This window comes from Pongo abelii, chromosome 23 (assembly GCF_028885655.2).
Source record: "Pongo abelii isolate AG06213 chromosome 23, NHGRI_mPonAbe1-v2.0_pri, whole genome shotgun sequence".
NCBI lineage: Eukaryota > Metazoa > Chordata > Mammalia > Primates > Hominidae > Pongo > Pongo abelii.
The window spans coordinates 34949025-34964309 of record NC_085929.1 but is presented as its reverse complement, the minus strand read 5'-3'; the positions used below and the strand labels follow the sequence as shown (position 1 = coordinate 34964309).

At 39.9% G+C, this 15285-nt stretch overlaps 1 protein-coding gene and 1 long non-coding RNA gene across 5 annotated transcripts in view; one reads left to right on the top strand and one right to left on the bottom strand.

Moving 5' to 3' along the window:
• TTC28 (tetratricopeptide repeat domain 28) overlaps positions 1–15285 on the top strand; it is a 741686-nt gene that overhangs the window by 138476 nt on the left and 587925 nt on the right. The gene's annotated exons all lie outside the window — the stretch shown is intronic.
• The window catches only part of LOC129052726 (uncharacterized), a 41723-nt gene that overhangs the window by 26179 nt on the left and 259 nt on the right, over positions 1–15285 (bottom strand). The window lies entirely within an intron of this gene.

Genomic DNA, 15285 nt, shown 5'->3' with positions numbered 1-15285 from the left:
TTTTTTTTTTCCTTTTAAGAGATGGTGTCTTGCTATATTGCCCAGTCTGGTCTCAAACTCCTGAGCTCAAGGGATCCTTCCACCTCAGCCTCCCATAGCTGGGCAACAAAGTGTACACTGCACACAGCTTCTTTGTCTTAATTTCTTTCTATATGTATTTATAGAGAACTACCCTAGTTTATTAGCTGTCTGATAGCGAACATATAGATGTATTGTAGTTTAACAGTTCTTTGTTAATGGAGTGTTTACCAGCTTTTGCTGTTACATTTAATGATATAACGAATATATTTCCTTGTAAAATTTAAATTTACTTTAGATTTTTTATGCTATTTTTTTAAACATGTACAAAATTTCAATTTTTATACATTTTGATCTATCAATCTTTTATGCTTCTTGGTCTTTCCTTCATTCTTTGACAGCCTCTCCCTACTCCAAGATTTAAAAATGTTTACTTTTGTATTTAAAGTTTTGATCAATCTGGAACTTTTTTTTGGTATGAGAGGATCTATCTTCACTTTTTTCTGAGATGGCTACCCATTCATCTTTTCCCTACTGAGAAACAATATTGTATTCTAAATTCTCATATGTCTTTGTGTCATATTTGGGCTTTCTCTTCTTTTTCATTGATTTGCCTATTCTTGTTTTTATTTTATTTTATTTTATTTTATTTTTTGAGACGGAGTCTCGCTCTGTCGCCCAGGCTGGAGTGCAGTGGCACAATCTCGACTCACTGCAAGCTCCGCCTCCCAGGTTCACGCCATTCTCCTGCCTCAGCCTCCCGAGTAGCTGGGACTACAGGCACCCGCCACCACGCCTGGCTAATTTTTTATATTTTTAATAAGAGACAGGGTTTCACCATGTTAGCCAGGATGGTCTCGATCTCCTGACCTCATGATCCGCCTGCCTCAGCCTCCCGAAGTGCTGGGATTATAGGCATGAGCCACCGCGCCCGGTCGATTTGTCTATTCTTACATCATAACCATACTTATAATTATGCTACATTATATATTATAATACATATTATAATGTTAATATATTAAATTATACATAATATAGTTACAATATGTAACTATAAATTAATATCTGAGTTGGGCTAGTACTCTACCATTTCTCTTTTCTAGTATCTTCGCAGTGTTACATGTTTTTTTGTTGTTGTTAACTTTGAAATCCAATTGCCTAATTAAAAAATTCTATTGGTATTTTGTTGGGATTGCATTACATTTGTAAAACAATAAGTCATAGATCAGAGAATTGACACCTTTATGGCATTCAGTCTTTCCGTCCAAGAAAGGACAGACTATTACATTTATTCAGTGCTTCTCAGTAGTTTTTTTGTTTTTGTTTTTGAGACGGAGTCTCGCTCTGTCGCCCAGGCTGGAGTGCAGTGGCGCAATCTCGGCTCACTGCAAGCTCCGCCTCGCGGGTTCACGCCATTCTCCTGTCTCAGCCTCGCGAGTAGCTGGGACTACAGGCGCCCGCCACCACGTCTGGCTAGTTTTTTGCATTTTTAGTAGAGATGGGGTTTCACCGTGTTAGCCAGGATGGTCTCGATTTCCTGACCTCGTGATCTGCCCGCCTCAGCCTCCGAAAGTGCTGGGATTACAAGCGTAAGCCACCGTGCCCGGCCTAAGTCTTTTTTTTAATTTATAAACAAAAGAGATTTAATCAGCTTGCCGTTCTGCAGGCTGTATAGGCTTCTGCTCCTGGGGAGACCTCAGGAAACTTACAATCATGGTGGAAGGCAAAGGGGAGGCAGGCACAGTCTTCACAGGGCCAGGAGGAGAGAGAGGGAGTGAAGTGGGAGGTGCTACACACTTTCAAACAACCAGATCTTGTGAGAAGTCCATCACAGGAGCGGCAAGGGGGAAGTCCATCCCCATGGTTCAGTCACCTCCCACCAGGCCCCTCCTCCAACACTGGGGATACAATTTGACATGAGATTTTGGTAGGGACACAGAGCCAAACCATATGACCCATTAACAATAGAATAGATAAATTGTGGTATATGTGTATAATGGAACACAATTTAGCAATGAAGAAAACTTTGTCTATCTATAAAAACATTAATAAATCTCAAAGATATAAAATTTAGCAACAAAAAGAGTATATACTATGTAATCTCATTTAAAGAAAATTCGAAAACAGGCAACATTAATTTATAGTACTAAGAATCTGTGCTGTGGTTACCTTTGGAGGAAGTAACAACAGGGACAGGAGCACAAAGTAGGCCTCTGTGGTGTTGTTAATGTTCAGTATCTTGCTTTGTGTCAAAATCAAGCTGTAAAATTAATATTTATGCCCTTACAAGTCCATAAATTAGATTTAAATTAAATAAGTGAAACAAAAGCTATATGGTTGCCTAAATCAACCAACCATAAAGTCATGAGTCATAAAAATTCCCAGATTACTTTTTTTTATATACTTGGCACAGATTTTATTAAGGGACAGTAACCGTTGCATTCCTAGAGCTGTCATCTTTCCTTTTTTTATTATTATTATACTTTAAGTTCTAGGGTACATGTGTACAACGTGCAGGTTTGTTACATATGTATACATGTGCCATGTTGGTGTGCTGCACCCATTAACTCATCATTTAGCATTAGGTATATCTCCTCATACTACCCCTGCCCCCTCCCCCGACCCCACAACACATCCCGGTGTGTGATGTTCCCCATCCTGTGTCCAAATGTTCTCATTGTTCAATTCCCACCTATGAGTGAGAACATGCGGTGTTTGGTTTTCTGTCCTTGTGATAGTTTGCTCAGAATGATGGTTTCCAGCTTCATCCATGTCCCTACAAAGGACATGAACTCATCTTTTTTATGGCTGCATAGTATTCCATGGTATATATGTGCCACATTTTCTTAATCGAGTCTATCATTGATGGACATTTGGGTTGGTTCCAAGTCTTTGCTATTGTGAATAGTGCCACAATAAACATATGTGTGCATGTGTCATTATAGCAGCATGATTTATAATCCTTTGGGTATATACCCAGTAATGGGATGGCTGGTTCAAATCATATTTCTAGTTCTAGATCCTTGAGAAATCGCCACACTGTCTTCCACAATGGTTGAACTAGTTTACAGTCCCACCAACAGTGGAAAAGTGTTCCTGTTTCTCCACATCCTCTCCAGCACCTGTTGTTTCCTGACTTTTTAATGATCACCATTCTAACTGGTGTGAGATGGTATCTCATTGTGGTTTTGATTTGCATTTCTCTGATGGCCAGTGATGATAAGCATTTTTTCATGTGTCTGTTGGCTGCATAAATGTCTTCTTTTGAGAAGTGTCTGTTCATATCCTTCACCCACTTTTTGATGGGGTTGTTTGATTTTTTCTTGTAAGTTTGTTTTAAGTTCTTTGTAGATTCTGGATATTAGCCCTGTGTCAGATGGGTAGATTGCAAAAATTTTCTCCCATTCTGTAGGTTGCCTGTTTACTCTGATGGTAGTTTCTTTTGCTGTGCAGAAGCTCTTTAGTTTAGTTAGATCCCATTTGTCAATTTTGGCTTTTGTTGCCATTGCTTTTGGTGTTTTAGTCACGAAGTCCTTGCCCATACCTATGTCCTGAATGGTATTGCCTAGGTTTTCTTCTAGGGTTTTTATGGTTTTAGGTCTAACATTTAAGTCTTTAATCCATCTTGAATTAATTTTTGTACAAGTTGTAAGGAGGGGATCCAGTTCCAGCTTTCTACATATGGCTAGCCAGTTTTTCCAGCACCATTTATTAAATAGGAATCCTTTCCCCATTGTTTGTTTTTGTCAGGTTTGTCAAAGATCAGATGGTTGTAGATGGGTGGTATTATTTCTGAGGGCTCTGCTTTGTTCCATTGGTCTATATATCTGTTTTGGTACCAGCACCGTGCTGTTGTGGTTACTGTAGCCTTGTAGTATAGTTTGAAGTCAGGTAGCTTGATGCCTCCAGCTTTATTCTTTTGGCTTAGGATTGTCTTGGCGATGCGGGCTCTGTTTTGGTTCCATATGAGCTTTAAAGAAGTTTTTTTCCAGTTCTGTGAAGAAAATCATTGGTAGCTTGATGGGGATGTCATTGAATCTATAAATTACCTTGGGCAGTATGGCTATTTTCACAATATTGATTCTTCCTATCCATGAGCATGGAATGTTCTTCCATTTGTTTGTGTCCTCTTTTATTTCATTGAGCAGTGGTTTGTAGTTCTCCTTGAAGAGGTCCCTCACATCCCTTGTAAGTTGGATTCCTAGGTATTTTATTCTCATTGAAGCAATTGTGAATGGGAGTTCACTGATGATTTGGTTCTCTGTTTGTCTGTTATTGGTGTATAAGAATGCTTGTGATTTTTGCACATTGATTTTGTATCCTGAGACTTTGCTGAAGCTGCTTATCGGCTTAAGGAGATTTTGGGCTGAGATGATGGGGTTTTCTAAAAATACAACCATGTCATCTGCAAACAGGGACAATTTGACTTCTTCTTTTCCTAATCGAACACCCTTTCTTTCTTTCTCCTGCCTGATTGCCCTGGCCAGAACTTTCAACACTATGTTGAATAGGAGTGGTGAGAGAGGGCATCCCTGTCTTGTGCCAGTTTTCAAAGGGAATGCTTCCAGTTTTTGCCCATTCAGTATGACATTGGCTGTGGGTTGTCATAAATAGCTCTTATTATTTTGAGATACGTCCCATCAATACCTAGTTTATTGAGAGTTTTTAGCATGAAGGGCTGTTGAATTTTGTCAAAGGCCTTTACTGCATCTATTGAGATAATCATGTGGTTTTTTGTCTTTGATTCTGTTTATATGCTGGATTACATTTATTGATTTGCGTATGTTGAACCAGCCTTGCATCCCAGGGATGAAGCCCACTTGATTGTGATGGATAAGCCTTTTGATGTGCTGCTGGATTCGGTTTGCCAATATTTTATTGAGGACTTTTGCATTGATGTTCATCAGGGATAATGGTCTAAAATTCTCTTTTTTTGTTGTCTCTGCCCGGCTTTGGTATCAGGATGATGCTGGCCTCATAAAATGAGTTAGGGAGGATTCCCTCTTTTTCTATTGATTGGAATCGTTTCAGAAGGAATGGTATCAGCTCCTCTTTGTACCTCTGGTAGAATTCGGCTGTGAATCCGTCTGGTCCTGGACTTTTTTTGGTTGGTAAGCTATTAATTATTGCCTCAATTTCTGAGCGTGTTATTGGTGTATTCAGGGATTCAACTTCTTCCTGGTTTAGTCTTGGGAGGGTGTGTGTGTCCAGGAATTTATCCATTTCTTCTAGACTTTTTAGTTTATTTGCATAGAGGTGTTTATAGTATTCTCTGATGGTAGTTTGTATTTCTGTGGGATCGGTGGTGGTATCCCCTCTATCATTTTTTATTGCGTCTATTTGATTCTTCTCTCTTTTCTTCTTTATTAGTCTTGCTAGTGGTCTATCAATTTTGTTGATCTTTTCAGAAAACCAGCTCCTCCATTTGATTTTTTGAAGGGTTTTTTGTATCTCTATCTCCTTCAGTTCTGCTCTGATCTTAGTTATTTCTTGCCTTCTGCTAGCTTTTGAATGTGTTTGCTCTTGCTTTTCTAGTTCTTTTAATTGTGATGTTTGGGTTTCAATTTTAGATCTTTCCTGCTTTCTCTTGTGGGCATTTAGTGCTATAAGTTTCCCTCTACACACTGCTTTAAATGTGTCCCAGAGATTCTGGTATGTTGTGTCTTTGTTCTCATTGGTTTCAAAGAACATCTTTATTTCTGCCTTCATTTCGTTATGTACCCAGTAATCATTCAGGAGCAGGTTGTTCAGTTTCCATGTAGTTGAGTGGTTTCGAGTGAGTTTCTTAATCCTGAGTTCTAGTTTGATTGCACTGTGGTCTAAGAGACAGTTTGTTATAATTTGTGTTCTTTTACATTTGCTGAGGAGTGCTTTACTTCCAACTATGTGGTCAATTTTGGAATAAGTGTGATGTGGCGCTGAGAAGAATGTATATTCTGTTGATTTGGGGTGGAGAGTTCTGTAGATGTCTATTAGATCCATTTGGTGCAGAGCTGATTTCAATTCCTGGATATCCTTTTTAACTTTCTGTCCCGTTGATCTGTTTAATGTTGACAGTGGGGTGTTAAAATCTCCCATTATTATTCTGTGGGAGTCTAAGTCTCTTTGTAGGTCTCTAAGGACTTGGTTTATGAATTTGGGTGCTCCCGTATTGGGTGCATATATATTTAGGATAGTTAGCTCTTCTTGTTGAATTGATCCCTTTACCATTATGTAATGGCCTTGTCTCTTTTGATCTTTGTTGATTTAAAGTCTGTTTTATCAGAGACTAGGATTGCAACCCCTGCTTTTTGTTGTTTTCCATTTGCTTGGTAGATCTTCCTCCATCCCTTTATTTTGAGCCTATATGTGTCTCTGCAGGTGAGCTGGGTCTCCCGAATATGGTACACTGATGGGTCTTGACTCTTTATCCAATTTGCGAGTCTGTGTCTTTTAATTGGAGCATTTAGCCCATTTACATTTAAGGTTAATATTGTTATGTGTGAATTTTATCCTGTCATTATGATGTCAGCTGGTTATTTTGCTCATTACTCGATGCAGTTTCTTCCTAGCATCGATGGTCTTTACAGTTTGGCATGTTTTTTCAGTGGCTGGTACCGATTGTTCCTTTCCATGTTTAGTGCTTCCTCCAGGAGCTCTTGTAAGGCAGGCCTGGTGGTGACAAAATCTCTCAGCATTTGCTTGTCTGTAAAGGATTTTATTTCTCCTTCACTTATGAAGCTTAGTTTGGCTGGATATGAAATTCTTGGTTGAAAATTCTTTTCTTTAAGAATGTTGAATATTGGCCCCCACTCTCTTCTGGCTTGTAGAGTTTCTGCCAAGAGATCTGCTGTTTGTCTGATGGTCTTCCCTTTGTGGGCAACCTGACCTTTCTCTCTGGCTGCCCTTAATATTTTTTCCTTCATTTCAACTTTGGTGAATCTGACAATTATGTGTCTTGGAGTTGCTCTTCTTGAGGAGTATCTTTGTGGTGTTCTCTGTATTTCCTGAATTTGAATGTTTGCCTGCCTTGCTAGGTTGGGGAAGTTCTCCTGGATAATATCCTGAGAGTGTTTTCCAACTTGGTTCCTTTCTCCCCATGACTTTCAGGTACACCAATCAGATGTAGATTTGGTCTTTTCACATAGTCCCATATTTCTTGGAGGCTCTGTTCATTTCTTTTTACTCTTTTTTCTCTAAACTTCTCTTTTTGCTTCATTTCATTCATTTGATCTTCAATCACTGATACCCTTTCTTCCACTTGATCGAATCGGCTGCTGAAGCTTGTGTATGTGTCACGTAGTTCTCATGCCATGGTTTTCAGCTCCATCAGGTCATTTAATGTCTTCCCTACGCTGTTTATTCTAGTTAGCCATTCGTCCAATCTTTTTTCAAGGTTTTTAGCTTCTTTGCAATGGTTTCGAACATCCTCCTTTAGCTTGGAGAAGTTGGTTACTACCGATCATCTGAAGCCTTCTTCTCTCAACCGTCAAAGTCATTCTCCGTTCATCTTTGTTCTGTTGCTGGCGAGGAGCTTCGTTCCTTTGGAGGAGAAGAGGTGCTCTGATTTTTAGAATTTTCGGCTTTTCTGCTCTGGTTTCTCCCCATTTTTGTGGTTTTATCTACCTTTGGTCTTTGATGATGGTGATGTGCAGATGGGGTTTTGGTGTGGATGTCCTTTCTGTTTGTTAGTTTTCCTTCTAACAGACAGGACCCTCAGCTGAAGGTCTGCTGGAGTTTGCTGGAGTCCACTCCAGACCTTGTTTGCCTGAGTATCACCAGCTGAGGCTGCAGAACAGCAAATATTGCAGAATGGGAAATGTTGCTGCCTGATCCTTCCTCTGGTAGCTTCATCTCATAGGGGCACCTGGCTGTATGAGGTGTCAGTCGGCCCCTACTGGGAGGTATCTCCCAGTTAGGCTATTCAGGGGTTAGGAACCCACTTGAGGCAGTCTGTCTGTTCTCAGATCTCAAACTCTGTGCTGGGAGAACCACTGCTCTCTTCAAAGCTGTTAGACAGGGATGTTTAAGTCTGCAGAAGTTTCTGCTGCCTTCTGTTCAGCTATGCCCTGCCCTCAAAGGTGGAGTCTACAGAGGCAGGCAGGCCTCTTTGAGCTGTGGTGGGCTCCACCCAGTTTGAACTTCCAGGCCGCTTTGTTTACCTACTCAAGCCTCAGCAATGGTGGGCGCCCCTCCCCGAGCCTCGCTGCTGCCTTGCAGTTCGATCTCAGACTGCTTTGCTAGCAGTGAGCGAGGCTTCGTGGGCGTGGGACCATCCGAGCCAGGCATGGGATATAATCTCCTGGTGTGCCATTTGCTAAGACCATTGGAAAAGCACAGTATTAGCGTGGGAGTGTCCCAATTTTCCAGGTACCGTCTGTCACGGCTTCCCTTGGCTAGGAAAGGGAATTCTCCAACCCCTTGCGCTTCCTGGGTGAGGCAATGCCCTGCCCTGCTTTGGCTCACACTCCGAGGGCTGCACCCACTGTCTGACAAGCCCCAGTGAGATGAACCTGGTACCTGAGTTGGAAATGCAGAAATCACCCATCTGTGTTGCTCACACTGGGGGCTATAGACTGGAGTTGTTCCTATTTGGCAATCTTGGAACCTCCCCATTCTTTTCTGTCTTCTAAATAGTTGTTTGTGTGTCTGATGTCCATTTGTTTTTCATGTTAATTTTATTGCCTTTAAAAACAGTCATCTAGTTAATTTCTTTGTGTTTTCCAGGAATTCAATCTTATTATTTGCAAATATAATTTTACTTCCTCTCAGTTTTCATTCTTTTCTTTTCCTTTTTTTTTTTTTTTTTTGAGACAGAGTCTTGCTCTGTTGCCCAATCAGGAATGCAGTGGTGTGATCTCAGTTCACTGTAACCTCCGCTTCCTGGGTTCAAGCAGTTCTCGTGCCTCGGCCTCCTGAGTAGCTCGGACTACAAGTGCATGCCACCATTCCTGGGTAATTTTTTTTTGTAGTTTTATTAGAGATGGGGTTTTGTCATGTTCTCCAGGCTGGTCCAGAGCTCCTAACCTCAAGTGATTCACCCATCTTGGCCTCCCAATGTGCTAGGATTATAGCCATGAGCCACTGTGTCTGGCCTACACTGGGTTTTTAAGCTGACTTCTTTGCAAAAGCTATTCAAGGGATTACTATATGCATCCTTAATGATCTACTGAGAAGTAATATGGAACCACTTCAAGTAAAAGATAAGAACTTTGCAACAGTATTGTTTCATTTACCACCCCTTATCCTTTGTGCTATTACTGTTATATATATTACATCATAATTATAAACTCCATAATAGTGTTTTAATTTTTTGGTTTAAGCATTCATATGTCTTTTATGAAACTGAAGAAAAGATAATCGTTTTAAAAATATTTACTCACAAATGTCTCATTTCCTGTGCTTTTCATTCTACTCCATTGCTATGGTTTGAACGTGCCCCCCAAATTTCATGTGTTGGAAATACAATCCTAAATTCATATGTTGTAATCAGGATTAGATAAGGTTGTCAAGGTGGGGCCTCCCATGATGGGGCTGTTTGCTTTATAAGAAGAGGAAAAGAGACCTGAGCTTACGTGCACACTTGCTCTGTCTTGCTATATGATGCCTCCTGCTATGTCATGGTGGTGGCGGCTCATGCCTGTAAACCTTGGGTGGTCAAGGTGGGAGGATCGCTTGAGGCTAGGAGTTCAAGACCAGCCTGGGAAACATGGTGAGACCCCATCTCTACAAAAAATAAAATTACCTGGATGTGGTGGCATGTGCCTGTAGTCCCAGCTACTCAAGAGGTTGAGGTGGGAGGATCACTTGATCCCAGGAGGTCAAGGCTGCAGTGAGCTGTGTTTGTGCCACTGCACTCCAGCCTGGGCAACATAGCAAAACCCTGTCTCAAAAAAATATTTAGTATATTATATAAGTGTGTCTGTAACATTTAAGAGAACTCTGTAGGGCATCCTAAAGCTTAGGGAGAGTACCCAGGAAAGAGTGCCCCTTCCCCAACATCTGAAACCTTGTTGGAGAAGATGTAGTTGGAGCCCATTTGATGGCAGAGAAGTTTCTGGTTTGCATAGGCCAGAACTGTTTTGCAGTAGCTAGGCAAGCTTGAAGCAACTCTCTTGGGCACAGGCAGACTTCAGCTCGTGACTCACATGGGAGTGCAGAGGAAGAGGCGGCATTAATGCATGCAGGAGGCCTGGAGTATGTGGTGTTCATTTTGGTATGGCTGTGGCATCAGGAAGTTTGAAGGAGACAAACTTTTGGGGGAAGGAGTGAGTAGAGGGAGTTGGGGCACCAGTGTGGGCAGGAATCCTGAAATGTGCAGTATCTGTGTTGAGTGGGCCATAGGGAGGTGATCATCAGGCTGAGCTGCGGTTGTGAATTTGCTGATGGACTATATGTTCTCAGCACTTGACTGGGGCAGAGTCCCACTGGTGTCCTCATATTTACACTACTGATTCCCTGTGCAACCGGTAGAAAACCTAGAATAGGCTGGGTGCAGTGGCTCATGCCTGTAATCTCAGCAGTTTGGGAGGCTGAGGCGGGTGGATCACCTGAGGTCAGGAGCTCAAGACCAGTCTGACCAACATGGTGAAACCCTGTCTCTACTAAAAAATACAAAAATTAGCCAGGCATGGTGGCAAGTGCTTGTAATCCCAACTACTTGGGAGGCTGAGGCAGGAGAATCACTTGTACCTGGGAGGCGGAGGTTGCAGTGAGCCAAGGTGGTACCATTGCACTCCAGCCTGGGCAACAGAGCAAGACTCCATCTCAAAAATAAAAAATAAAAAATGAAAAAAAAAACAGATTAGCTTCTTCCTCTCTCCTGTAGTGATCCTTCAGCGTCCTCTATGAAGAAAGCTCAATATCATGTTCATTGTGTAGAGGATTACAGAGCAGATATTGAAAGGTGGGTTTGGAACAGAACCTTCATGCTCTAACTCCTCAGGCCTGTAAGACTGTGGCGTTCTACTTGGGTTCTAGCTGTTCTACACTGCATGGACTGGGTGTGTTCTCAAATAGCTGTATACATGCTATACTTGCCCACTGCATTTCTCTTTTTTCAAGATTTGACACTTCTGTTTTCTGTCTGATTTTGGTTATTCTTTGCCTTCAAATAGTTATTTTTTAATACTTTGTTCAGAATTTATAATGTTTATCTTTGGGAAGATCTTTATAAGCTACTATACCATTATTGGAAGTGGAAACTGCATTTTATTATCGAAAAAATCTAAAGCTGTGAAAGATGTTGTTAGAATAATTATATCCAAGAAATATTGAACATTTATACATCAAATGAGAGTTTGTCTTATTTCAGCTTTAAGACTAGATACTTATTATTGTTAGTAGTTTTATAGATGAGAATATTGAAGTTCGAAGAGGTTCTTATTTTATTAAGATATACAGCAGAGCTAGTATTTGATTGCAAATGTTTCCCACTCCACAGCCCCGTCCCATACTTACAGACATGGTACTAAGCACAACTTTGTTGATAGCTTTACTATAATTGTTTGGACTTGTTCATTAGAATTCTAGAATTCTAGTTCTTTAAGTGCAGAAATGGTGTGCCATCTCATTTTTGTGATGAATTCATGTGATAATTGGAAAATAGTAGATACTATAGAGAGTGTTTGTTAAAATGGATTTATTTCCATCTAAAAAGCCATACAAATTGTTTTAAGTCCTGTTACTTATGGAGTTACTAAATAACAGTGCTTTTAGGTTTTTAATAGGTCAGTTGATTCTTAAATATGTATTTTGTTAGTTTTCAGACTTTTTTCATGTTCCCATAGGGTTTAATTTTCAGAATACAAGAATGAATTTTATTATATTTGTGGCACCTGCACAGACTCCATTTTGTAGTATTTATGTCCTATTTTTAGGAAGCCTCATGGAGTATAGATAACCAGGCTATTTAAACAAACTTATTTATAAAAGAAAAAATGAAGTTCTCTTAAGTTCAAAAATTTTCACCTTTCCCTAGAGTGATCTTAATTTCAGTCATCTAGTTTAAAAAGACGTGAGTGTTTCTGCCTGAAAGATTTGTACTAGGGAATAACTAATGAAAACAAAACGTAGGAGGCTGGATGAGGTGGCTCACACCTGTAATCCCAGCACTTTGAGAAGTGGAGGCAGACGGATCCATTTGAGCTCAGGTGTTTGAGACTAGCCTGGGCGACATGGTGAAAACCTGTCTCCACAAAAAAATACAAAAGTTAGCCAGACGTGGTAATGTGCACCTGTGGTCCTAGCTACTCGAGGGGCTGAGGTGGGAGGATTAGTTGAGCCTGGGAGGTCGAGGTACATACAGTGAGCCATGATTGCACCGCTGCACTCCAGCCTGGGTGACAGAGTGAGACCCGTTTCACACACACACACAAAAAAAAAACCAAAAAAAAAAAAAAAAAACCCAAACTTTGGATTAAAAGAAATTTTTAATAATGGCACATTTTAGTCACAGATCATTTTAAAGATATACTAAGTATGAAGAAAAATCACAATTCATATAACCCCAGCAGTAAGCCCAATGAACTTTTTTCTATCAATAATAAGTCTTGAACACATTTTATGGTTATTGAAATTAACAAAATATGAATTGGAATAATTCATTGTTGCATGAATCTTTGCCTGTGATTATTTCTTACCTAGAATTAGAATTACATGGTTAAAGAATAGTATGATTTTTGTTGTCAATGATATGTAATTCCAAATTGCCCTCCAAAAATATATACCTGAATTTATATTTTCATCATCAACATATGAGAGTGCCTGTTTCACTGTGCATTTGACAATGCTGGAATTTATAATTTTAAAAACTTCCTATTTTTATGAGGTAAATAATGGTTTCTTTGTCAATTTGTATTAGTTTGATTTGTTGTAAGGGTGACATTTTGCATATATTTGTTGGATACCATTAATTTTTTTAAATACTTTTTTTGTATTTTTGGTAGAGACAGGGTTTCACCATTTTGCCAAGGTTTGTCTTGAACTCCTGAGCTCAAGTGATTCTCCCGCCTTAGCCTCCCAAAGTGCTGGGATTACAGGCATGAGCCATTGTGCCTGTCTGGATACCGTTAATTTTTTTTTTTTTTTTTTTGAGCTGGAGTCTGGCTCTGTCGCCTAGGCTGGAGTGCAGTGGTGCGATCTCGGCTCATTGCAAGCTCCGCCTCCCGGGTTCATGCCATTCTCCTGCCTCAGCCTCCGGAGCAGCTGGGACTACAGGCGCCCGCCACCACGCCCGGCTAATTTGTTTTTGTATTTTTGGTAGAGACGGGGTTTCACCGTGTTAGCCGGGATGGTCTCGATCTCCTGACCTGGTGATCTGCCCGTCTCGGCCTCCCAAAGTGCTGGGATCGTTAATTTTTTGAGCATAATTACCTACTTAGGTTTACTCATCACCCTTCAAAAAATGACTTTTAAAAAATTCAGACTATTAAAAATAGTTTTTAATATAAGTAAATTTTGGTAAAATCGTGAATTACTCAGAATTTGCCTTTTCACAGTCTTTCTCCTCCAGAGTTTCCTACTAAGTACTACTTTGCCTTCATGTAAGTTTTAAGGGGGTGGAAGAAAAGAGGGAGAAAGGAGGAAAAGGGATTGAAAGGAGGAAAAGGAAGAAAAATATGAGATTATTAATGTGAAGCTCTTAGTACTGTGCTTGGCATTTATTAAGCATTTTATAAAACGTATTATTATTGCCACTGCTATTATTATTAACATTAAAACATACCTGTTTTCTATTGGATTTCTTTAGGACCTGACTTTTAAAGATCTTAAGCTATTTAGATTCTGGAATCAGGCTCTACTATGTTCATTGCTAACTGTGTGTACATGAAAAAATAACTTAATCTTTCTGAGAGTCTGTGTCCTTGTTTATAAAATTGAAATGATGATGCATCTCTCTCACTGGGCTATTTTGAGGCTTGTTGAGACAATATATAAAAAGGGCCAAGCACATGGAAGGCTCTCAAATACTGATTTTTTTCCTCGTCTCCACCTCCCTTGACATCCCTTTGAAAGCCTGAGAGAGCAGACTAGAGCTCTGACTGGTTAAGGGCTCAACGGTGGTTAAGGGCTCAACGGTGGATCCCCATGACTGCCCAGAGTGAGTATGGGAGATCTTAGTCCAGCCCTACTCCCATTTGTTTAATAACTTAATTTATCATATGAATGTATATAGATTTAGAATTGTGAAATCCTTTTGCTGAGTTAACTTATAGAATTATTCTGAAATACTGTTATCACTGTGACTATTATTCTTATTACTATTCTTAATTATTTCTATTAAATTATTGCTCTGACTATGCATGTCTGCCTAGTAATGCTGCTTTTGTTAAAGTTTGATACTGATGTAGCTATGCCAGCTTTCTTTTGGTTTGTGTTTACATGTTACATCTTTTGCTATTTTTTCACTTTTGATCTCTCTGTGTCTTTATATTTAAAGTATATCTCTTACAAGTCACATATTGGGTTTTACTTTTTTTCAATAACAGCTTTGTTCAGATATAATTCACATACCATAAAGTCTACCCTTATAAAGTACATACTTCAGTGATTTTTTTATGTATTCATGGAGTTTTGCATGCATCACCACTATCTAATTCCGGGAGATTTTTATCATTCCAAAAAGAAACCCTTTACCCATTAACGATCACTCTCCATTCTCCCTCTCCCCTGCCTTTACCTTCCAGCCTCTAACAACCACTAATCTACTTTCTGTCTCTGTGGATTTGCCTATTCTGGACTTTTTACAGAAATGTAATCATACAATATCTGGGCTTTTGTACCTGGTTTTTTTTTTTTTACTTAGATTGTTTTTCAGGTTCATCCATATGGTAGTGTGTATTAGTACTTCATACCTTTTTTAGTATTTTATTCTTGCTGTGCTTCAGTTCATTATTGTCCATTGATCTGCTTTTTAGTTCATCACTATTCTGTTGTTAAACCCATCTATTGAGTTCAAATTTCAGTAGTTGTTTGGCTGGAGTGCAATGGCACGATCTTGGCTCACTGCAAACTCCACCTCCTGGGTCCAAGAGATTCCTCTGCTTCAGCCTCCTGAGTAGCTGAGATTACAGGTGCTCGCCACCACGCCCAGCTAATTTTTCGTATTTTTAGTAGAGATAGGGTTTCATCATGTTGGCCAGGCTGGTCTCAAACTCCTGACTCTGGTAATCCACCTACCTTGGTCTCCCAAAGTGTTGGGATTACAGGCGTGAGCCACTGCGCCCAGCCTCTCTGTTTTCTTAAACGTATTAATCATGGTACTATGAAAGTTCTTATTTACTAAGT